Raw genomic sequence first — 27,278 nt, 5'->3', positions numbered from 1 at the left:
AAGAGCCATGGCTCCTTGGGAAAATGACCAGTTCCAGGTCTGGAGCATGAAATGCACAAGATGATCCTGGAACATCTTATCATAACAAAACTCAAGGAAAAAGGACTCAGTCAACTTAAAAAGGCTATCACTGGCCAAGAAGAGACAATTATATGTTGCTCTCCATGAGTTTATTATAATAATAATACAAATTACTCCCTAGTCACTACTGGAGAATGCTAGCGAACTTAGAAAATTACTTAGAAGGTAACGCTAGTAAAGCACTATTTTGAAAAATGGAATGTAAAGGGGGAAAAAAATCACATTTACCCTTCCTCTCCAAATTGATCCTAAAGTTTATCAACTAGTTAATGAGGAAACATTTCACTTTATAGAAGCATTCTAGTTAAAAACCGAAGAATGAATAATAGAATTTAAAAATTAGCATTTTGCTATTCCTCAGTAACTAACAAATGTGGGCAAAAATCATCTGTGGCTGCTAACATCGCCGGAAAAAAAAAAAAATCACCAGATATTATGTACCTAATGGAAGCAGACATTATCACCAGTAAAATACTCTTTTAAAAAAAAAAAAAAAACAAAGAGAATCTGGATCTGATTATGCATCTAGAACTAACAATAGGCATTAGTGGAAACACAAGAACATATTGAAAAATAATGGGGGTATGAAAATTTAAATACAGATTCTACAAGTCAAATGGCCCAGTTTCTTGCAGAAATAAATTGCATTAAGGAAAAGAAATGGAGGGGGCCAGCCCAGTGGCATAGTGGTTAAGTTCACACACACCGTTTTTGCCGAGTTCGGGGTTCAGATCCCGGGTGCAGACATACACACCGCTCATCAAGCCATGCTGTCTCAGTGTCCCACATACAAATAGTAGAGGAAGATTGGCACAGATGTTAGCTCAGGGACAATCTTCCTCACCGAAAAAAAAAGAAAAGAAAAGAAAAAAGAAATGTAGAGATAATTTATAAGACTAAAAGCCAAATCAACCAATTGCAATATATAGACCTTATTTGAACCCTGATTTAAACAACCAATTTGAAAAAAAATGATAAGAAAAATGAGAGAAATTTCATCATTTACATTTGAGGATACTAAAAAATTAAGGTATTTGAGTTATGTTAAAAATAACCCTCATTGTTTTAGAAATATACACTAAAATATTTATAGGTGAACTTAAGTGATGTCCAGATCTTCTTCAAAATGATCTGAGCAGGATGTTGTGAATATAGAGGAAACAGGATTGGACATGAGTTGATAATTAGTGAAATGAGTGATGAGTACATAAAGACTCATTTTGTTATTGTCTTCCGTTTATTCCTTAAAAAACAGAGGTCAAGAATCTCTAATAATATATATATATTTTTTTTTATGAGGAAGATCAGCCCTGAGCTAACATCCATGCCAATCCTCCTCTTTTTGCTGAGGAAGACTGGCCCTAAGCTAACATCTATTGCCAGTCCTCCTAGTTTTTTTCCATTTTTCTCTTTAAAGCCCCAGTAGATAGTTGTATGTCATAGTTGCACATCCTTCTAGTTGCCGTATGTGGGATGCCGCCTCAGCATGGCAGGACAAGCAGTGCGTCGGTGCACGCCCAGGATCCGAACATGGGCCACCAGCAGCGGAGCACGCACTTAACCGCTAAGCCACGGGGCCAGCTCCTCTAATAATATTTTTTACTCATTAAATCTAATTTTGTTCTCTTTGAAAAACCAACCTAAAACACTGGGAATTTGCAAGGAAGAGTTGAGTATTCCCAAAATTGAAAACAACATGTGCAAAAAGCTACAGACCTGAAATAGCGTGATGTGGAAGAGAACTAGCTCACATCTGGCTGGATGGAGGAGACATGAGAGGAACAGAAGATAAGTTTGGTAAGGTAACAGGCTACATCATGATGAGTCATTGCGTGAATGAATCAAGATTTTATTCTGTAGGCAAGTACTATCCAATAGAAATGAAATACAAGCCACATGTATAATTTTGTTTTGGAGTAGCTGTGTTAAATAAACAGTAAAATTCATTTTAATACATTTTGCTTAATCAAATAAAGCTAAAATATTATCAAATATGTAATCAATATCAAAATTGAGATATGGTGCTATTTTACTGTACTAAATTTTCACAATCCAGTGAGTATTTTACACTTACAGTACATCTGTGTTCATACTATTTCAAATGCTCTATAGCTGTATGGGGCTTGTGACTATCACACTGGACAGCATAGCTGTAGATCCTTATGATATGAAAATTTCAGAATTTATCTGCTTTTCATTCTCTCTGTCACCAAATCTACTCCGCATGACTTAAACTTGGATTCCCAATCCAAACATCTAGCCCTGTTCTATTTCCTGAACTCCAGACTACACATCCAACTGTCTACTGTACCTTGATATCTAATATTTACCTCAAAGCTGTGTCCCAAACTAAGTTCACTATCTGCCTCCTTCACTTCTGCATCTCAGTGTATTTATTATCTTGCTCCCTCTCCTTCTATTCAGTCCCTCTTCCTCATTTAATTGGCTAAGAGATTCTAATAATTCTACTTCAAAGTCTCTCAAATATTCTATAACTTCCACAGTCCAAATGTACCTAAATCATGATTGACACCACCCATAGGATTCCTTATTTTTCCTCCCTGCCATCATTTGGTCCCCATTCCTACACATCCTCCATTATCTCAGAGGAATATCTTCATGAATTAAAAAAATAATAACTAATAATAATATGTAATAAAAATGACACTTTTCTCCTTAAATATCTCCCTGTGGTCTACAGGGCAAAAATGAAAGACAAATATTGTCTCAGGAAGTAGTCGTCAATGCCCTTAAATGACATAATTGCTCCTTTAATAAGTGGATTTTTACCCTATTTGTTTAGAAAGAAGAAAGAAAGGAAAATCATTTTTATCTAGAATACTAACTAAAACATAATTCTACCAAAAAAATATGGTGAAAAAGTTGTAGTATTGTTAACAAAAACAGCCCTGATGATCTAGTATTTAAGATTTGTTGCTCTCACTGCCATGGCCTGGGTTCGTTTCCCAGCCGGGGAACTACACCACTGGTCTGTTGGTTCTCATACTGTGGTGGCTGTGTGTTGCTGCGATGCTGAAAGCTAGCCCACCGGTATTTCAAATACCAGCAGGGTCACCCATGGTGGACAGATTTTAGCAGAGCTTCCAGACTAGACAGACTAAGAAAAAGGACCTGGCCACCCACTTCTGAAAAAAATTGGCCATGAAAACCCTATGAATAGCAGTGGAGCATTGTCTGACGTAGGGCTAGAAAGTGAGGGGTTGGTGCAAAAAGACCAGGCAGGGCTGAACTCTGCTGTACACAGGGTAGCTAGGAGTCAGAACCTACTCGATGGCACTAACAACAACAATTGTTAACGAAAGCTGAAATGTAAGTGTAAATTCACCAGCTCCTTAAAAATTAAACCATCTATTCTCCTCCTAAGAGAGGATTTTAAGCAATAACTCCCACTATCCTCCATTATTATTCCCAGAAAATTGGTTGATTACAATCACACGACTTAGTATATCAGCAAATAAAGAACATACATCTGCCCCAGCGACAGGAGTGGCTCCTAATGGAGAATGCAATCGTTAGGTAAACAGACTTGAATGGGCAGCTCTGGGTGAATTACCGGCACAGGGAGAGGAAGGGCAGGATTTATGCCTAGCATGCACAGCGAGAAGTTGAGTAGGCACAAGGACTCTAATATATAACAGAAAAGACTGTCTTATTCTGTTTCATTGAGGCTGCCAGCTGAGATACATTATTTGACGCTGCTACGCAGAGCCAAATCATTCATCAAGCTGTTCAAAGCTCAGCATACCACCTGCCCATGGACCAGATTCATTTAAAAAAATAAAATAAAAGTTTCCTCGGCCCCATGACAAAAGTAAAGATACTTCCTTTAGAAAGAACAAAAGTTATGACGTCCTTTCCAACAAAATATGCCACAATACTTGCAAGAATAGATGACAAAAAGGACAAAGAAATTAAAGCATGTCATTCAGCTTGTGTGGACGGTGGTAAAAGGCAACTACAAAGGAGTCATCTAATATATCACAAAGTGAAAAAGTGTATTTTCTAGCAGTTTCAAATTTTAGAATACATTTTAAGACCTACAATTTCAGTGTAACATTTTATACCTTCATTATTAATCTCCAAAGTCTTGCTTTATATGGTTATTGGACACAACAGAAGCAGGTAAAATAGAACTCATCTTCAAAATACTTTACATCTATCTATCTAAAGCCTTTCTGCAGCAGCAGCAATATTATCTTTAAATGTTTTAATTCTTTTGAACTTTAACTGTTACGGAATTCTGGGGACAGGGTTATTTTTAATTCTAGTGACAGACTCCCCCTTCCAGCTGAACTCAGAAAAAAAATGTGAACAGTTTTGTGCAAGTCTGTCAAATAAAATTCAAAAAAGAAAGATTGGGGCTAATCTGGCTCACTCAAGCGTACTTTTTCTTTTCTTGGAGTACATCAACAAATATCTTTTACACAAGTCGTGAGTTCTTGTGATAATTGACAACTGGTTGGGTGAAAGCATTATTGGGAATCCTCAGATGAACTTTGGCAGACGGCCTGCACGCAGTCACTAAGGAAGAAGGCTTGGTTTTTAGTATTAAAGAAAAGAGTGACTCTAGAGTGAGGAGGATTAAAGACATTCAGAATATATATCTAGAAATTAACATACCCTTTATTATGGCACAGGAGTTAAAATAATTAAATCTAAATGTGTCAACCCAGATAAATATCAAAAGCATAATGTTTAGTGGAAAAATCAAGATATACACCAATATGTAAAGGCATGATTACATTTACATAAATGTTTAAAGAAACATAGAGCAACATAGTCTATTTTTATGGATTCATTATATGTAGTAAAAGTGCAAATACTCAGCTGAAACTGAGAATGATCCAGAACTCCCAGAAAAGGGTTACTTGGTGGGGCTAGGGAAGGCAAAATGTTAATTAAAATTTCCAGGGGGCTATGAAGGGGCATGGAATTGGGCACTAACAACAATTGAAGGGAGAGGAAGAAAGCGATAAAGAGGGAGGAAGGGAGAAAGGGAGAGAAATTCAAGGATAGTGGGTCCTGATAGTCAGAATAGGGATTGGCTATGTAGAATGGGCTAAGACCATAAGCTTGTATAGACTGAACATAGGATCAAGTTTAACAGGTTCAATTAACCACAACCAAATAAAAGATCTTATTTCTCCCTCAATCCCATGAACTCTAAATGGTTGCGAATATAACCATTGAACTCATAAAGTAATGATGAATTCTCATCCATACTCTTTATGTGTACTTAACTAACCAACATTAAGCTTCCTTTGTTGTAGACTACAATACTCCATTGTTTATGTTGATGGACATAGGGCTATGGGTCCTCAGATTCCTTAAACTCTGTAGTGGTAACATCTGCTTATCATTCCTTTTGAGAAAATATATGGCTGTACTTCAGACACTCCTTGACCTCAGAAAAGGAGATACTCTACCAGAATGGTTATGGCTAGGCAAAGTGGTTGACACAGTGTTTGTCCTTGTCATTGACAGTAGAGAGGAGGCAAACAGTGAATCAATTATTATTAAATACCAACTGTACACAGGCTCTAGTAAATGTTATAGGACCACAAAAATAAATGAATTTTAAAAAGTTTTCTACCAATAAACAATTTCACAAAATATCAACATCTGATGAAGATTCTCCTCGACTACAATGGGACAAGACAAAAAACACAAACATTCCAACATTATGCTTAAAGAGATATAAACATTGTGCAACCACAGAAAACACCAAGCATGTTCCTTTCCTCACTTAAGAGTGACTACTGTTTTTCCAGTGATAATTGTAGCCCAGCTTCTTTCCTCTAGCCTCCTACATAAAAATATACTTTTATGTAAAATGTAATCAATATAAAAATCAATAAAGCATAAAAAAAATCAGTCACTGAATCGCCTCTTCTTCCTGACAATATCCAATACAAAAGACCTACAATTTCCTTGCACTTTTCCCCAAAATCACCATCTAATTGTTACCACGGTGTGTGGTCTCCCTTGCTTCAATAGTTAACAAACCTAACTTTGTACAAGATAAATGTTTTTTTCTTTCCTGGAGCAAACAATCCAGCAGCATGTGCACACACACAAAGAGAATGAGAGAGAGAGAGGAAAAAAAAAGAGAAAGAGAAAGCCAGCAGGCAGGGCAGAACAAAGGAATATCATTTTTATCATGAAAAGTTGTGGACCAAAATGTGCAACATACACCTGTGAACAGGAAAAAGTTGACACAGCACACCTGAGTCTACCTCTTTAGAAAGGCCTGCTTACAAAGTTGGTCCTTGCCTGGCATCTGGGAACTTAGCTTTTCTAACATTCTCTAAGTGATAAAACTGGTTTTCTGTGCCTAGACTTTGTACACACTGTGATTGATGGTGAACAGCTGCTTTCCTTCTGGGATTCTAGAATTTTGGTACATGCTAGGACTTGACCAATCCCCAGTAAAAACCTGGTCACTGAGTCTCAAAAGGGCTTCCTTGGGAAGAAATATTTAACACAGATGGCAGCCATTTTTGTTGCTAGAGAGGGCGTGCTCTGCGTGACTCCTGATAGGAGAGAGATCATATGTAGTCAGCACAGGGACTCACCGGGATTCCTCACTGTGTCTTTTTCTCTCATTGATCCAGTTGTATATTTTTAATGCATCACTGTGACAAATCTTAGCCATGAGCACAACTATATGCTGAGTTCTGTTAGTCTTTCTAGAGAATCACCAAATCTGGGAGTGGCCTTTAGGATCCAAGAAACAACTTGGATATGGTAACCTTGAGTGAAAAGCTACTGTGATAAACAATCCAAACAGTCTATTCTCATGAATAGTAATGCAACTTTAAGTCTACCAATAAAACAGAAGATCACAGGCATTCTGAAAAGTTATAAAGGGAGTTATTGTTGAGCCAAGACCTATCTTATCTGTTTCTTCTTGTATCTTCCATGTGTTTGTTTTATCTAAAGATGAGAAATCAAGTAATAATGACTACTGTGCAGTTATTTGTGACAGTAGTCAAATAGGAAAAAGCCAGTCAAGTGAACTCTTTCCTATAAGCAGGTATGGCAGAACATGTTGAACAATAATCTGTAACTTTTGTCAGTTTTTGGAAGCAAAGCAAAGAAATGAAACTGAGTGAGAAATTGAAATGTGTCATGAGATGTAAAGAAAAATATATTTCAAAGAAAATACTAAAATAACCTTTTATCTCTTCCAGGTAGTGTGGGCTTGGAAAAACTTTTTTTTTTTTTAATTCAGGAAGAGTCATAGAAGAATGGATAAGGAAAAGAAGACAGTATACTAAAGAATGAATCATATCTTTTGAGAAATAATACAAGAGGTCTAATAGCCCAAACCCTGTTCAGAAACCATGATTCTATACTACATAAAAAACCTTCTTGAGTTTCTTGGCATACTGTCAATAACTCAGCTCATTTTCATCTTTTTTTTTTTTTTTTGTGAGGAGGATCAGCCCTGAGCTAACACCCATGCCAATCCTCCTGTTTTTGCTGAGGAAGACTGGCCCTGAGCTAACAACCATGCCGATCTTCCTCCACTTTAGGTGGGTTGCCGCCACAGCATGACCTGACAAGCAGTGCTTTGGTGCACGCCCGGGATCCAAACCAGGCCGCCAGCAGCAGATCGCGTGCGCTTAACCGCTACGCCACGGGGCAGGCCCCTCATTTTTGTCTTTAACCAACATCCTCTGAACATTGTTAAATGCTTTGTCTTTGTATTTGTTTGAAGTTTTACAAAAAAAATTTATCTGAATTATACATTTTAAAAGCTTCTTTTGAAGACAGCGGTAATTAATTTTTATTTATTTATTTTTTTCCCCCCAAAGCCCCAGTAGATAGTTGCATGTCACAGTTGCACACCCCTCCAGGCGCCACATGTGGGACGCGGCCACGGACAAGCGGTGCGTCGGTGCGCGGCCGGGACCCGAACCCGGGCCGCCAGCAGCGGAGCACACGCACTTAACCGCCAAGCCACAGGCCGGCCCGACAGCGGTAATTATAAGATAACCATAACAACTGACAATGGTTTGTTTGGAAATACATTGGGGTGTTGCCCATTGTTTTATGATAATGAGAAATGCGTGTGCAGCTAGATTTTAGCTGTATGTAAGTTCTATCACAGTTTCTCCTAAACAGAGAGGAGAATCTCCGCTGCTCTGCTATCTTCTACAGAAATGATGGATACGCAAGAAAACAATATAACTAGTTTTGTAACTGTCTTCCTGGGCATAGGCATCTTACAATGGAGTGGATCTTGACGAATGGAAGTTTTTGGCAAAATATACCCATACTTTATGCTGTAATGATTTGAAAAGCAGCAGTTTCCACTCTGCTGGTTATAGAGAAAGTGGCTTCAAGTCTTAAAATTTGTTGCAGTATTGGATCTGCAAGCTGAGATAATACAAGCCCACTTGACTATGGTAGTATAGTCATCAACACATTAAGTAACGATTACTTCTCAGATATTTCTATCTGTGAATTGATATTTGCTTCTTCAGAAACTACTCGTGAACACTTAATACTGAACAGTAAATATTATAGTCAACAAGACACAAAAGTTCTTTTCTTCTAGAAGACTGACAACTCGTCTAAACTTGAGGTGAGAATTATGATTGAACAGTATGTCTACATTCTTCTCAGAACCAGAATGAATTCATGGTAACAGTTTCTCTATTACAGCTCTTTTCTGTTATTCCTCAGTTATCAAAATGGATTTCTAGTTTCAATCATCATCTTTAGAAGAAAGAAAATTCATCAGTTACCACTAAAATGTAATATAGATAGACCCAGACTCAACAAATACAAAAGGGAATAAAAACCCATAAACGTTAGTTCTTATAGGTGTGACAAAATGGGATAATGCCTTTCTTAGTAGAGTCTTAAAAGCAGCTCAAATGATTCATACCGACACAACTTTACTGATAGGATAATACTATATTCTATGGAGTTTGACCAAACGCTACTCGTATACCAATATTGTGATAATAAAATGGTCTAGATAACAATAGACTGTAAAATGTAACAATAAATTTTACAGATGTAAAGTTTATCATCATTGCTATTATTTATTTGGTTGCCAATCTTATAAGCTTATCTATGTAGTGACTGATATAATGTGGTAAAAAATAAAACAAATGAAAATAATGTGGCTGAAGATGAGGTCACTGCTCGTACTTCACCCTACCACAGAGATTATCTGATGAACATGGTGGTTTCAAGTCAAAGAGCTTTTGAAGTAAGGCAAGTTATAAGTTCATTAACAAGTAAATTATAGCTATCAAGTTCTTAGAGATCTGCCATATAAATGGGTTCATTCTGATAAAATTTTACTTTTTAGTTCTTGCTTATTTTAAGAATTTCAACTGACGTGGTTAATAATGTTATACATTATGACCCTCAAACCAATTCACATTTTCTTTTCAACTTTCATAACTAAGTTTTTTAAATATCAAAATGATTTTGTCCTTATTCTTACACGCTCAGCATTATCAGCATCCTTCTTCACCATGATATATGATCGCTTTTTGGTTGACAGCTGTCAGTCAGGCAAAAACCCACATCCATCAGCAGATATTTATGATATTTCAATAAGAGAATTAGGCATTAACACTTCATTAAATTTTTAAGTTACAACTGTTTGGCCACTCACTGAGAAATCCTTTGCCCACTAAGACAGAAAAATCTACTTATTTCCCAAAGTAGTTTTAAATATACGTGAATATAAAAATATGTAGTTTACTATATTACTTGGTAGTTTACGATGAAACATTTTCATGACTTCATTAATAACTATTGTGCTATGTGCTATAAAAGAGATTAAGTAAAATATTCTGAATGACCTAAAGGAACTTTTAATCTAGCAGAAGAATAAAAATGGTTCTCCAATAATAGCAACACAATGTAAAACGGGAATGTAGAAAAGGCATTTAGCCTGAAAGGTTCAGGAGAAGAATTAGGAAGAAGTGATAAAACAGAACTTCAAAATATATCAAAGGTGTCATCAGGTAGTAGCCTCATTTGGCAAAGGGAGCAATGTGAAAAGAGACAAAGTGAGAAAATACAGATCATCTTTAGGGGAAATCCAGTAACACTGTTGGACTTGAGTGCAGAGTGAGTGGAAGGGATCACTACAAGATGAACCTGGAGAGATGAGCTTGTTTTCCGGAAGAAATGATTTGGACATGATATTGCACACAATGGGGATTCATTAGGAGTAGGACATGATTTGTGTATTTTGGAATATACAGAGTTTAAGGTGATAGCGGGCTATCCAGAGAGCTATGCTCTGTGGTATAGGAAACATCACCCTGGAACAATGAATAGACTGAGCTGAGTGTGAGGTATTTAAGAACCACCTATGCAAGTACCATACACATTATTATCTTGGATTTATATTTTCAAAGAACTTCAGAAATGTACATACTCATTAATGATAATAGTATACATAAATTCAGAAATTAAGAGATCAAATTGTTTAGAGAAGACACTTATTCAACTAAGGAAGAGAGCAGATTAGAATTTAGTGTTTTCCCAGAGCTACATTTTGGACCATATGCTAACTCTTCAGGCACTTATCTGCTGTAAAATCTACTCTCCCAAATTAATTTACATGAAAATGCTTTATTGAATTTGGTTTGGGGAAGAAGAGTGTATTTTACAATTTATATCAAACATCTGGCTTAAAGTTTCAGGAATTCCCTTAATTATAGTACATTTAAGGTATTTTACCCTGAAATTAATAGATATTTTATGCCTTTGGAGACTTACTAAATTTTTCCCAAAATAGTTTCTGCTAAATACTCCTTATTGCTCAATTACTCTTGAGTCCACAGATTACTCTTCACATATGCCTTCTATTTTGTGCTCATTCTATGGGGTAAGAATATTGTTCTTGCCTTTTAGTGTGGCTGTGATGTTAGGAACACTGATTTTTTTTAATGCTGCTCTTTTCACAATATTGGTAGCAGTTCATGCTCTTACCATAGATGAACTACTGATCAGCACTTACCTTTGTTGTTATTAATATTCTAATCATCATATCACCTATAGAAAGAGCTGAATCATCTGGGGTATCATTGCTTGGTATGAAGGTGCTGAAGTAACCCTGTATTTTTCAGACATACATTGTTATTAAAGGATAACATACTACTTAATCCAAGCCCCCTATGAAGCAGAGTTAATACGTGCCAATCCTGTGTGGTGCAAACCCACAGAAACAAAAGTAAGTGAAAAAGAGATGTGAGGCAGGAAAGGAGGGACAAGTACATGTAAGGTGGTTCCCTCTCAAGTTGGCAACAGCTTCCCAAGAAAACAGAGTGAGCTGTTTGTCTCCTAGGAAGCCTCCTGAGAGGCACTGTGGGCTTAACTCCATTGGTCATGTCCATATACTTACTTATTTTTATCTGTTTGTTTTATTAGTTACAAGGGAATACACGTTAAAATCTCCCAGGATAATTATGTGCTGTGCACTTCCCCTGTTAGTTCCGTCCATTTTGCCTTTACTGTATAAAGTTGCATACAAGTTTAGAATTGTTCAATATTCCTGGAGAACTGAGTGTTTTCTCATTATGAATCATCCGCCCTGACCCTATAGTTGCACTTCTTGCCTGAAAGCAGCCCTAAGCGCTGACCTCATCTGGCTGGGCTGGTTTTTCTTCTCTCCTGATTTTGGCCCCGCAAATCCTTGCTGTTACAGTAGCTCTTGATGCCTTCAAGAAATTTTTAATTTTTTTAAAAACATTTCGTCAAGTTTTTCTGCTTGTTTTCAACAGGAGCTTTCATTTAAAACAACTCAGTCCACTATTTCTAGACATGGAACCCACTCCTTATTCTACCAGAAGTTAAAAGAAACCAACATTAAAAATCATTCAACTTCAGTGCTTTGAGGGGAAAAAAAGACAAAGCATAAATTGAATAAGGCTTTTAGACTTTTTAGAGCTACAAAGCAAACAAACTAAGGATTCCAAAACATAGTAAAAAATTTAAGCACCATAATCGACGAATTTCTAAAAATTTTATATTTGAGTATTACATGAATGAAAATACTTTTAAACTATCAATGATACACTTTCTTAGATTTTGGTTTTAAGGTATATTTAAAATTTTCTATTCCTCTAAAAGGGAAAATGAGCCCTGGAGAACCAGTATAAAAGGTTAGAACTTCCTAATCCAGTTTTCTGATTCATTACACTTCCTTGGAGAAAGGGAGAGTGAATCATTTTTGAAATGAACATTATTATCTCACTAAAAATTTGTAAGATTTTTCTTTTATCAGATACCTGAGAAAACAAACATAAATTTCCATAATATAGGTATTAAATATTGAGGTGAAAAGAAACAGACTGCCATATACGCTTGAGAAAACAATTCTCAGCAATTCCAGGAGTTAGCCTATGTTCCCACAAATTTCATTAAGTACTTACATGAATACACAAGGTTAGAGGTAAGTAAGTTTCTGGGCCATTAAGCCCCATACCTTCTCAACAGATCACAATTAGAGAAGCACCCGTGCTAAAGAGTGGGGCTATGTGAAACGGCGTCTTCAAACGCCTCCTCGTGTTCCATGACTACAATCTGGCAACAGAAGAGAGCATCCGGCACAGGTACTTCCCTTCGCTCAGAATATCACTACAATTATGAGCCTTTCATTACAATTTGAACGTCTTAGATTACAAATAGATTACATAGTTATCAGCATGAAGAACTTAATTTGGAAGTTTCATTATAGAATACAAAAATTTTAGTTCTTTCCTTTTTAATACATTAAAAATATTTTGCAGTAATAGAGCTTAAAATATATAAATATATAAAAAAAAGAGCATTGTTTAAGAAATGTGTGCATTAATGATTATACCTTGGTGAGCACAAAGGTGAGAGGCTAATAAAACACCATCTAATAAAACCAATATACAGCCTAATAAAACACAATTATTTTCTTCCCTTTGTTCTGTCATCAAGAAAAATTAATTGTGGCAAATGGCAAGATTTCATCTTTTTATGGATGAGTAGTATTTCATTGTATAAATATACATCACATCTTCTTTATCCATTCATCTGTTGAAGGAAACTTAGATTGTTTTCAAGTCTTGGATATTGTGAATAATGTTGCAATGAACATAGGCGTGCATATGTCTTTTAGAATTAGTGCTTTCGTGTTCTTTGGATAAACACCCAGAAGTGGAATAGCTGGATCATATGGACTTTGAGGGTATTACACTAAGTAAAGTAAGTCAGATGGAGACAGACAAATACCATATGATTTCACTCAAATGTGGAAGATAAACAAACACACAGATACAGAGAACAGATTGGTGGTTACCAGAGGGAAAAGGGGTGGGGGAGGGCAAAAGGGGTAAAAGAGCACATCTGTGTGGTGACGGAAGGCGACTAGAATTTTGGTGGTGAAAACTATGTAGTCTATACAAAAGCTAAAATATGATGCACACCTGAAATGTATGTAATGTAATCACCCAATTTTACCTCAGTAAAAAATTTAAAAATGAAATAAACAAAAGAAGAAAAAATTGTAAGTACTTCTCTATACTTACATTTCCCCATGATAAAAGATAAAAGTAACTTACAGTTAAAAAATAAAAAGAAATATGTAAAATATAACACAAAAGTATGAGCTAACCTCAACTATGATAGTAAACTAGAAAAAACACCAAAGAGAATACTGTTTCTAATAACACACTGATCCCGGCAATTGTGCGTGTTCTGTCAAGACTACTAGCAACAGGCAAAGACCTAGATATCCAGACCTTTGGTAAAACTCCAGAAGGGAATGGTTCAAATTCAAACACAGATATGCACACACAGAGATAAACACACAGGCAAAACAACATTAAGGCCATAGCTTCTAATGTTGGGGATCCAAAAATTGGTTGAGTAGTAAGATTGTTCTTGATAAATAAAAATGGAGAAATATGATAAACACAATTTTCTCCAACAACACAGGAATGGAGTAACAGAAGCCATGATTACAGGCTTCAAGCATGTAGCTTACTTAATAAAATTGACCTACATAATGCAATTTTGAAATTGAAAGCTTGAGAGTGTTAAACATGCAACATTCATAGAACACTGTTGGCTGTCTTTCTTTGCCATGGACGGGGGTGGGAGAGGTAGTTTGCCAAAAAAAAGGAACAAAGAATAGGGCAGAGACAGTAAGTGTGACAAAAGCATCAGGCAGTTGGTCAGACTGCCGAATAGTAACATTAAGAACAAATAGATTATGCAAAGGAAGATCAGTATTCTGCACCAATAATTTTTTTCCACGTAGTAAGACTGAGTAGACCAAAATAAACAGCCAGAGACATTGGTCTCCTCTACCTCACTATTCACCTTTCCTAGACTCTCTTGTCTTATAGCACCATTTTTGAGGTATGCAATGTCCCTGATGAATGGATTCAATAAGAAATTCCAATGGTTTATGAAGAGGGGATACAAATTTCCTGGTTAATGCAAACCCACATTGTACCTCTTTACTACAAAATATCCTACCCAACATGACATTTCTTTTCAACCAATTGTTCTTTTGCGTTTTCCTACTAAATCATCAGTGTGAAAGAGCTGGCTTTAAAAGGGAACATGTTGCCACTCCCAGAGAAATGTACATTTACACAGTGAAATACAGGTATTCACACTTCAACCCAAAAGAATGAATCTATTCTGATGTAGTTTCAGATACGTACAGAAACATGCTGTTAAGGAGAGTCTTTTGTGGCTTTTGCCTAGTCCGTCAATGCACAGGATTGGGACCAACACATAGCCCCCGAAACTTAGAGATCTGCATTTCTTCCTTATTTTTTTATGTTTTAAAAGTTACACATATTTGTGAAATATCTTGTCAAATTCCTGAAGAGAAGGTGATAAAACCCTTTTGCTTTCTGCAAGATGCTATTTCTATCTCTAATTACTCTTCCAAGAAAGAAACATCTGTTGTTGCTCATTACCATTTTCTTCTCATTTCCTTATAGCCTTATGTATTTTGAAAGTATCTTGGATTATGTTATTACATTTTTCTAATATTTTTTCATAGAAGTGAATAAAACTTGCTCAAAAAACAATCAGAAGTGAACCATGCAGCATTCAGAGACAGAGAACAATGAGCTCACTCCCACCAATTTTTTATTTTTTGTCTCACATCATTATTTATAATCCTGTTGTATTTTCAAAAACTTCTTTACAGCAATTAAGCTTTAATTTAGGAAACTAGAAATCAAGTTTCCCTCTCACCTAGAGCTTTGGTAGATTTCTTACCCAGTTTTATCACAAGTTCTGTGATTTTCATTCCTGAGAAAAACACTAGGATTAAATTCTATTAGTAAAGGCCATATTATTAAAATTTTAACACGCTATGGTTATAAAAATATACACTAAAGGAAGAGCTAAAATATTACTTTTTACAATTTTACCAAAGTATAATAACATACTCTGTCCAGAAAACATAGCATTAAAAGATATCAAATATTGGTTATTGACTACACATATTTGTTTTGAGTGGTTCCTCTAAGCCCTGGAGATTAAAATCCCTAAAGCATTATTCTGATTTTTCTCACCTTTGCAGATTATTTTAGTGGTTTCCTGTTGCCCAACAATTAAGAATCTCTGCATCTTAGCCTCAATATATTTATCCATATTTTCTACCATTTCTTGCAAATCAATGAACAGATTATCTGTTATGAACCATTTGATTACTTATGTTTTTTATATTCAATTGTGTTTTTGAAGTAATAATAACACAGTGAAATGCACAGATATTATACATAAAATTTGACAAATTTCGATATATATATAGATATATATATACACCCATGAAACCACCAAATCAGTCAAGATATAGAATGGTCCCATCACTCCAGAAAGTTCTCTCACGTTCCCATCCAGTCGATCCCTACCTTCAGAGGCAACTATTGTTCTGATTTACATATATATCACTATATATATATTAGTATTGCCTATGCTTTAACTTCCTATAAATGGAATCATACTATACATACTGTTTAGTGTCTGGTTTCTTCAGCTTAGCAATGTTTTTGAGATATATCCATGTTGTTTCATGATTACTAGTTCAGTCTTTTAAATTATTAAATTATTTTCTATTGTATAAATTTAAAACAATTAGTTTATCAATTCTTGTATTTAATGGATATTTGGGTTGTTTCCAACTTAGAGCTTTTTGAATAAAACTATTATGAATATGTTTGTTTCATCCACATTTTTGACCCATATTATTCCCAAAATAAAATGTAATTTTTTTTTTTTTTTTATCTCACAATACCCTTTCTTTAAAGTTAACTTTAAAAGTTTGCCTTTCCTGACTATCCTAGAACTCAGTGAACTCTCTCTCAGACTCCTGACTCCGGACACTGTTTATACAATTTATCAGGAAGTTATTCCATAAATGTTCTGTTTTATTAATCTTTTGCAGTACATGCCCTGTAATTACAAACATTTAAACACCCTGAGGAAAAACTCAAGTTCTATTCCTCTTCAACCACAGCACTTAGCATAGAGCCACGCACAAATTTGTTTGTTCAAAAGTTGGTGGTGCTAAAGTGGGGAGGAATCACTTGTAGTAGCTGAAGATCTCACTGAGAACAACTGGAAAACCAAGATTAAATACAAAGGTTATATTCTCAAAGGCATCATAGAGCTGCAGAAGCAAGAAGAACTAGAGGTAGTAAATTCTGGAGTAGGGACACACTCCAAGAGAGGAACTTAGAATCGGCATCCACTTTTACTGTGAGAGCCTTTGCCAATTCTGGGTGAAGGCTGGAGGCTGCGAATCTGGACTTGGCACAAGCAGAGGGCTACTGTCAGAGGACAGAGATACCAGCAAAGATTTGGCGATTATGCGGGGAAGTGACAAAATTCAAGATTGGAGGGCCTCAAACATATGGCTGGTTTCGCTCAAAATACTTGTTTTCCAAATCCTGAGACTGTACAATGCAGAAGGCTAAAAAACTAAGCCAAAAACTCTTAAAAAGCAGACCAGAATTTCCCATCATCTAGTAATGCTGTAGAGACAAAGACTCACAAATGGGAGGGGTTCCTGTAACCACAAGACCACAGTTAAATGCTCTAGAAAAAGTGGTAAACTGTCACAATTTGCAGACATGAAGGGCCTAAGGTGAAAGGCTCTGAAAAGCAAAGCAAAATTTCTCACAGTTTCTTGGTACTGAGGATACACAGCCTTGCAAGGCTCTCAGTTGAAAGCCCTAGAGGTCCATGCCCTAGGAATGGGTAAAAAACTAGAAGTAGGCTGAGTCTTATAAAAAAAAACAAAACAAACAAACAAAATTGCAAGCCAGCCTTAAATCAGCTCAGTGCCTAATAGGTGGTCAGCCCCCATTCTATCATTATAGCAGAGAAAAGTACTCTTTGTGGTAGAATAAAACATCACCTGCATGCTATACAGATCTTTATCGTAATGTCCAACATTCAATCAAAAAGTATTATCTATGCCAAGAGATAAAACCATATGACAAAGAACCAAGAGAAAAAAATCAGACAAGAGAAGAATCCACAGGAGCTACTTATATTTTTGCTAGCAACAATTTTAAAACGACTATAGTTTCTTAAAGAAAACTAAAGAAATTATGGAGAAAATATATGAAAAGATGAGGAGTTTTATGAGAAAATTTGAATCTTTAAAAAAGAACTGAGTAGATAGTGTAGTACTAAAAAAAATACATCTGAAACTAAAACCTTAGTGGATAGTGACATAAAGAAGATTGAGGGGCTGGCCCAGTGGTGCACTCCACTCCTGCAGCGCAGGGTTCTCAGGTTCAGATCCTGGGCACAGACATACGCACTGCTCATCAAGCTGTGCTGTGGCAGGCGTCACATATACAAAATAGAGAAGGATGGGCACAGATGTTAGCTCAGGGCCAATCTTCCTCACAAAAAGAAAAAAAAGAAGAAGAAGAAGATTGGATATAGCAGAAGAAAAGTTTATTGATATGGAAGGAAGGCCTCTACAAAATTTTTAAACCAAAGAATAGACAAAGAAATAGGTAAGACACATATTGGACACAGTCAAAATGCATAAGTGTGTAGCATGTGGTTTGGAATCCCAAATGTAGATGAGAGAATAAGGCAGAAGCAATATTTAAATAACAGCTGGAAATATTCCAACACTGATGGAAGCTACCAATACACAAATTCAAGAAGTTCTGCAATCCAAAACTGGATACACATGAATAAACTACTCTTAAGAAAATCATCATGAAGCTTTTAAAAACCAAATACCAAGTAAAAGCGTTAAAAAGCATCAAGAACTAAGATTCAAAACAGCAATAATAAAAGTGATGCCTAACTTCTTATGAAAGAGTATGGAAACCAGAAGACAATGAAATAACATCTTTAAAGAGCTGAAAGAAACTAGATGCCAACAGACTTCTGTATCCAGAGAAAATATTCTTTTTTTGGTAGGGGGCGGGGAGGAAGATCAGCCCTGTGCTAACATCTGCCAATCCTCCTCCTCTTTTTTTTTTTTTTTTTTTTGCTGAGGAAGACTGGCCCTGGGCTAACATCCGTGGGCATCTTCTTCTACTGTATATGGGACACCGCCACAGCATGGCTTGCCAAGCAGTGGATCAGTGCGCACCCGGGATCGGAACCGGTGAACCCCAGGCCGCCACAGCAGAGCACATGCGCTTAACTGCTTGCACCACCAGGCCCACCCAGAGAAAATATTCTTGAAAAACAAAAGGAAACCCATGTTCAGCAAACAAAAACTGAAAACATTCATTCCTATAAAACTTGTACTAAAAATATACTAAAGGGGATTTCTTCAGGTAGGAGGAAAATAAACCCACAGGAAAACATGGAAATTTGGAAATTAATGATATACACCTGAAAAGATAAGTATGAGGGTAAATCTAAATGAATATTGTGTGCACAAAATAATAATGGCATATACAGTTTAAAATATATGTAAAATTAAAATACATGACAAGACAATAACACAAAAGTTTGGAAGTGGGTAAATGAAGACAAAGTTATTTTTTCTTTAAATTTTTCAAATCAAGATTTACACATCCACAGACCTTAAGTATCAAGTCCAATAAGTACTTATATAAGTATGCACTCACGTAATCATCACTCCATTTAAAACATAGAAATTTCCAGAATGACAGAATGTTCCCTCATGCCTCTCCCACTATGCAGACTTCTGTCACAGTAGACTTGTTCTGGAGCCTGTTCTAGAGCTTCATATGAATGATATCATATGAATGAAATCAAACAGTATGTATTCTTTTCTGTCTGGCTTACTTTATTCATAATTATGTCTGTGATATTCATCCATGGCGTTTGCAGCAGTAGTTCATTCTTTTATAATAATAGGAGGTATCGCATTGCATAATATTCTACAATGTATTTATTCATCCTCCTGGTGATGAACATATGGTTGTTTCCAGTTGGGGGCTATTATAAATAAAACTACTATAAACATTGTCTTTTGATGAACATATGCCCTCGTTTCTGTGATGTATACAAAAGAGTACAATTGTTGGATCATAGGTAGATGTAAACATAGCTTTAGTAAATATAACTGAAGAGTTTTCCAAAGTGGTTGTATCAATTTATTCTACTACCAACAATATATTTCTTTTTTTTTTTTTTTGTGAGGAAGATCAGCCCTGATCTAACATCTGCCAATCCGCCTCTTTTTGCTGAGGAAGACTGGCCCTGGGCTAACATCCATGCCCATCTTCCTCCACTTTATATGGGATGCCGCCACAGCATGGCTTGACAAGCGGTGCGTGGGTGCACGCCTGGGATCCGAACTGGCGAACCCCCGGCCGCCGCAGCGGAGCGCGCACACTTAACTGATTGTGCCACCGGGCCAGCCCCCCAACAATATATGTCTAGTTGTTCTCCATCTTCACTAAAACATGATACTGTCAGTCTTTTTAATCTTATGTACTTTGGTGGGTATGTAGTGGTATTTTGTTATGGTTTCAATTGTGTTTTCTTCTTGAACAACGATACTGAGCATCTTATGTTTATTGGGCATTTGAATAGGTTCTTTAGAACTGTCTGTCCAAGATTTTAGTTAAGATGTTTCTCTTCCTCTTATTGATTTGTAGACTTTATATAATCTGCATAAGAATCTTTTATGGAATGTACATATTGTAAATATTTTCACCCAGACTACAGCTTGCCAAAAGGGTAGTTTGGCCTCCATAACAAATGAGACTAAATATCCTGCCACTAGGATAAGTGGGGTCTCAGGGTCTGATTTAGAGAAATACAGAAATTTAGAAAAATATTGTAGTGCTTCATTCATTCTATTGTTATGATAAAAGTAAAATATATAGTGACTACAAATGGACTTGGTACACATTTACTCATTCATTCATTCAACACAGGATGTCAAATACTAACAAGGACTAGGTAAGTAACATAAATAAAAGAAAAGGACTGATAAAAAGAGATCAAATGGCTACTGAGATCGAGTTTCAGACTTTGAGAAGCAATTGGGAGTGATAAAGACACTAGTAAAATGAAGAGCAAAAAATCCATTTAAACTGAGCCCTCACTAACACGGTTCAGCCAGTTGTTGCCAAACCGTGAATGCCCAGTTTTATAAGTTTTTTCTGGAGAATCTAGAAACACAGATTTTTACTAAGACTATTTTTAATGTTGGCAATTAATTTAAACATAAAACTTTATAATCCAACACCATAAAAAACACAGCAAAGAAAAAAATCACTTATTTCTGAGGCATATCTCATCCATTAGCCACAAGTTTACAAGTCCTGATTTAATATATATTGAAGAATACTTAAAACCTACTGTGGTTGGCAAAATAATGCCCCCCCCCAAAAGATGTCCACATCCCAATCCCCAGAACCCTTGAAAGTTATGTTACAGGGCAAGGGGAATTCAATTTGCAGATGGAATTAAGGTTGCTAACCAACTGACCTTAAAATAAAGAGATTATCCTGGATTATCCAAGTGGGCCTAATGTCATCACAAGGGTGATTAAATAAATGGGAAAGATGGAGTTAGAAGAGTCAATGTGTGATGCAAGGTGAGAGAGACTCCACCCGACATTGCTGGCTTTGGAGATGGAAGGGGGCCATGAGCCAAAGAACGTAGGCTGTCTTTACAAGCTGGAAAAGGCAAGAAAATGGATTCTCCCCTAGAGCCTCCAGAAAGGAACGCAGCTCTGCCCACACCTTAATTTTAGCTCATTGAGACCTAGGTCAGCTTCCGGCCTTCAGAACTGTGAGATAACAAATATATTGTTTTAAGTCACTAAGTTTGTGGTAATTTATCACAGCAACAATAGAACACCCCACTCAAAAGAATTGAATTTATTTCAAGACCCACTGAAAATTATCCTTATTCAAGATAATTCTGTCTAAAATGATTTCATAAGATTTCTCCTCTGACTTACTGTGGGAGTACAAGCATCACATCTTTGGGTGTAATAATACATATATAACAAAACTCTATTACATTAAAGCTTTACCATGAATTGTCAAAGTTGATACAGCTCACATCAGACAAGTTAATAAAATGTATATTTCAACTTATTTTTATAAATATCTCTAATTTCAATTTAACAAAGCAGCCAATGGAAAAACAATGCATTCCAAAATATTTCCATTTCTCTATTAGTTCAAAGCAAGATGTCTCATATTCTCTTTGGGTAAAGATCATTCTTACAGCAAAAATAAGACTCCATCCATTGCCCTATCCCCTGCTACTTCCAAACAAAATTTAAAATCTCATTTAGTCTTTCAACAAACGCTGTGGATCCTAGGTACTAGGATTTGCACCAAGTTATAGCAACAGAAGACCTAATACAGTCTCCTAAAAATACATATTTTAATGGGGAAAATACTAAAATTTATACAAGTAAGGAAAGAGGTTGGATTTTTCTCATTCTGCAGGCAATGATTTTAATTACACAAAAATGATTTAATCCTAACATACACAGGCCATATTAGTCATTACGCTGAATGATAATTTATTGTTTAAAAATAAGCCTGATTATGTAGACTTTTTTAAAAAATGTGATTATTTTGTTTGGAACCATGGAAAAGAGGTAGTTAAATTGTCATATTATAAAAGCTACAGTCAGGGCTTATTTCTTGGCTCAAACAATGGCTCTCTTGAAAATGTTAAGCAAATTGCTCACCACATGACCTCACATTGTTCCTCTTTTCTAAAACTTCAAGGGTAGGGCTTTCTTCATTAAAAACTTTCCGTTCAGATAAATTAGAGATTATTATTCAGTGCTTTGAACAGTACAAACTCCATAGATGATATTCACTTTGAATATTTCATTCATTTAAAATCTGATACTCTTTTTTAACAAAATAGAAATATGATTAAACGAATTATCGACATTATCCAAATGAAATCTGAAACCTTATTTTTTGCAATTTTAAACAACGACTAATGAGTATGACAAAACAAAAATATCTTTAATAACCTTTAATTCCAATAAATTTTATAGCTCATTTGAATTATAAGAATCAGTATCAGATCCAGAAACAGAGTATTGAGCACTGGCTTAAGAAATACACTAACAAAATATTATTTATTATATAGAGATATTAAAATTTTATAAACATTTCATTATTTTGTTTTAACATTAAATTATATCCGTGTATAAACTATAGTTTATTATATTGATGACAGACATTATGAAAAATGGTTGTTTCACATTGTGTAAAACCAAGAAAGGGATTCTAAAACACATGGTGGGCCATTTCCTTACAATAAAATAGCCCCGGGAAATAGTGTCAATTTTATACAGCCAAACACATTTTTGATTTCTAATTAACCGAGTGTCCTCACATCTATAATTAACATCTAGTGTGCAGTTATCCTTCACACAATGTACTGTTTTATCAATTTCATCGTATGAGGACAAGAGAATTTAAAACTTATTACAAAATATTTTGGCTACCTTGCTCTATAATTTAGGATCTAGAAGTTACAAAGCAGAGGCCTAAAGAACCAACTGTCAACAAGTTTTTGTGATTTTTTCAAAAGTTGAATGCATTGCCTACATTTTAAAATGAGCAAAGTTCTTTTTTAAAATAAAGTCTAGATTTTTACTTTTTTGTGGGAAAAACAAAACTAAGACTTCTAGGAATGAACTGCATTCCTACCAGGCCCCTTTCTGTGGGAACTCTAGTTCTCCAGTGTCCCCAGCACACCCAGGTGTCTTATACTTGGTCCTCATCTAAGGTAGCTGCCCGGCCTCAGTAGGAATTGGAGTTTGCTACTCCCGGCCTAGAACCCACAGCCGCAGTTCCTTCTTCTGTACCCATTAACTCCCACAGACCTCCCCCAGACTCCTCGCCTCCCCCTCTCAGCAGCCCTCCTGGGTGTGCTCGAAAGCTGAGAGCAAGAGGATCTGAGACTGCAAAGCTAGAAAGGAAACGAGCAAAGAAAATGAAGCCAATTGCCTGCTCGGACCCCACACTCCCTCATCCCAGTTTCCTACTTGCTGTCAACCTGCAATAATTGGAGCAGATTTACACAAATACGTAAGTGTTTATTGTAGAACAGCCACTGTTGCAAGTCCTTCAGGAATGACCCTATAAATAGTCTGACTTCAAGTATAAGGGAATATTTGTTTTTCCGCTCATTTCATGTTGCCAAAAATTCCTGGCACAGGAGACAGTCTTTCATCTGATAATTACACATAGACGTTTTTAATTGTCAGGACTGGGAAAGAGAATGTTGTGCCTTGAATAAGTTTTATTCAAAGTGTAATGAGGAATGAGATCTAATCTTTTACTTTTCTATTTCAATATGGGAAAGCACTGAGTACAAGAAACAGGTAAATATATTTCACGGTAGAGGTAAAATGCAATGATGATATTTATTTTAGAAACAATACTAACAGTAATAATAACAGGAACTACCAATATATTAATTTACCTTGTTATAGCAAAGGTGCTAAGTACGTTATATGCATTATTTCAGCGCATGCTTAAAAGGTAAGTACTATTATGTGCCCCATTTTAGAAATAAAGAAACTGAACCTCAGAGAGTTTAAGTATCTCACCCAGGGTCACACCACTAGTAAGTGTTGGAGCTGGTTTTCTAATACAAGTCTGACTTAAAGTCCATGCTCTTAACCAGCATAGGACACCCAGAACATTTTGTGTGTAAGATGTATACTCCCATTTTGCTTCTGGTGGTTATAACTTTAAGTGGTTCTCACCCTAAGGTACACTTCAGAGCTCTCCCATATTGACTCCTGAATTTGAGGGTTAGCCTTTTCCTCGTTTACATATCATTACCTTGGAATTTCAGCTCCAAGTTGAGAATGAGTAGGGAAGGAAGAATTTGAGAAGGAAAGTACATGTAAGAACTCTAGTTAAGATGCAGCAACCCTACCCACGAATATGTGCTTTACAAATACATTCCCCTTTATTTTCAACTCTTTACTCCCAACTTTGATGGCAGAAGATGCCAAATGGCCTTCAGCTGAAAACTTCCTCCTAATTAAATATTGAACCTCCAATGAGTTACTAAGATTTTGTTCCTATGAGGAGAGGTCTCTTTTGGGGCCCTCAAGTGAGAGATTAATGACCTGTCAGTATTTTTCTAATGCAGGAAAGACATTTTAGAAAAGCTAAATAGGAGAGTCCAATTGCTTAATTTACTGGGTATATTTTCTCTTTGCACCATTTTTGTTCCTTCACAGTTGGGGACTCTTCGCTGTCTAAAAAATCCCTTATCTTTGAGATAAAAAATATTCCTATTATTCATATAGACCTAAGGCAGTAGAAAAAGTAAAACATAACGACAGGATACATAGTGATACACTGTTGTGCCTTATCAAAATAAAAAGAGGGAATTTAATATCACTTTCTTTGTCTGATCTCTAGACCCAGAAATATTTGCCGGTGGCAGGAAAGAAGTTATACCCCACAGTTCTGCTCAAAGAAATCCACTAAGTCAATGCAGGCTGAAAATAAAATCTGGTATGCCTACTGTTACACTTGACCTCTAACCTTTCCAGATCTTGTGGGCCGCTTTCTCCATTCCTTCACCACTTTACGGCCGTTTAAATAAGACCTGAGTGATTGATTATGATATTTCTTGCTTGGTTATAACTAAAGAAAGCAGTAAAAGTGAAAATGTTTTATTAACGGCTCATCAGCCGGAATACCTGCCCTAAATCTAGTTTGCAGAAATAAGCTCAAGGAGCTAGATTTTTGTAACTCTTTTATTACTTCTGTGTCTTTTCTGCACATTACGTGCACCTGAGAGACGCCAACATTGCTCAGGAAGCCCCTTTGGTGCTCGAGGCATCAAGGACAGAAGAGGAAACCCCCTCTCTGCTGGACATGTATCTTGAAATCAACAGGAAAAAAGGATCTAGAATTTACATCTTCATGATTGGTATAAATTAAATGAGTAGAGTTTCAGTGAACATAATATAAACACTGTTCTTCTCCCATAAATAGTACAGCAACACTCAATTTTCCCAAGCATCTTCAAGTCTTTGTATATTAATAAGACCAAATTCCATGACTCATTGACTATACCTGACCTAGCCATCCAGATAACCACTGAGGTCCTCCTCTAATACTCTGAGGGCATCCAGAGGGTGTTTCACAGATGTACACCATCCATCCAATTCCAAATTTCCTGAGTGCCAGGTCCCCTTGGCTTCTGCCTTTTCCATTGCCCATCACTGTTTTTGCTAGAGCCACTGTTCTTGTATGTACCACTTTTGAAGGTCTTGCACCCTCACACTCTCAAATGATTACAATTTCCATGCTTAAGTAAACAGATTGCCCATCTCTCCCTCTCTGTAACAGTTTGTCATCCCAGTACCTACACTGCTTACCTCTCTACTCATGCTAAATTCTCTCATGAAATCTGTTTTGTCAGCTTGTGCCAGAAAGAAGGGGCTCAGAAATCAGACCTAGGGAAATGGACACCATGCTATCCCTCCCCATTGTTCTTTGCCATCTGCGCCTTGCCTTTTCCAAGGGCACTTGGATAGAAACATCTCTCCTAGAAAAGTTGTCCCTGCAAAGGCAATCTACTCCTACCAAAAGACATCCAGGGTCCACTGGACTAGCATGTTATTAGACATGCTAAATATGTCTGAATGTCAGTTACAACTCAACTGGAGCCTCTACTACTGCTTAATCCCAGCACAGATAGTGAGGTGTAGCTCTATGAATTGACCAAGCATGCATCACTGCACTCCTCCTCTCACAATGCCATCTTCCCCCATGCTTGATCCACACCACACAACTTAAAATACACACACTATTTGTAAGTCCTTGCTCAAATCACACCTCTTTTTTAAACTTTAGTGAAGTCTGATTTTTACATTGATTACAGGATCCCTATTATATTAATTAATCTTTCCTACATTACTTATTTAGAAATAGGTTTTTATCATTAGAATATGAGTCTCTGGTTGCAACATTCATGTATTATCCATTTCCGCATTCCCCACAATGTCTAACACAGTTCTCCACATTTAATAAGCACTCAACTTTATTGTTACACAAGAAGCAGTTACCAAGGATTTACTTTACAAGCCAAGTATCTTCTTAATGGTAACACCACTTTCCCACCTCTGCTGGTTTCTGACAGGACTATATACAACTTTAATGTGACTGGAATTTATTCAGAACTTATTATAATGAGCTGACTCTATATCTGCCCATGTTGCTATGCTATTGGTATGTGACTATTTGAATGAAGGATTAAATGATTTCTCAAAGGCAGAGCATAAATTCTTTAAGATACTATCCTTGTTATGAAAACCTACTAAAAATAACTAACACTAAAATGTTTAAAACATATTTTCACCTCATAGCATGCCTTTATTTTTAATGTACTGAAGTCTTTGTTCTTTATACATTAATAACATTGCAGGGTTAACTGTAAGCCTATTTCCTTATCATTCTCTTTATTCTACATTCTCTGTTCTTATGGAAGTTTTTATAGGAGAAGACCTTGGTTCTTAGTCTCTAGCTTCATTTCCCTTATACTTTTGTTCATCATACTCAACTAAACAAAGCTGTATAGATGCATATTCAGAAGCAGAGTGGTTTACTGAAAATTGTGTGTGGCACATTGATCTCACTGAGAAATTGACTCTAGCTTATGTTCTTGGTAATAAATTCATGATCGACAGTTGAGAATATTTCCCCTCTCCCTCC

The sequence above is a fragment of the Diceros bicornis genome, chromosome 10, assembly GCF_020826845.1.
Source record: "Diceros bicornis minor isolate mBicDic1 chromosome 10, mDicBic1.mat.cur, whole genome shotgun sequence".
NCBI lineage: Eukaryota > Metazoa > Chordata > Mammalia > Perissodactyla > Rhinocerotidae > Diceros > Diceros bicornis.
This window is presented reverse-complemented; position numbering follows the sequence as displayed.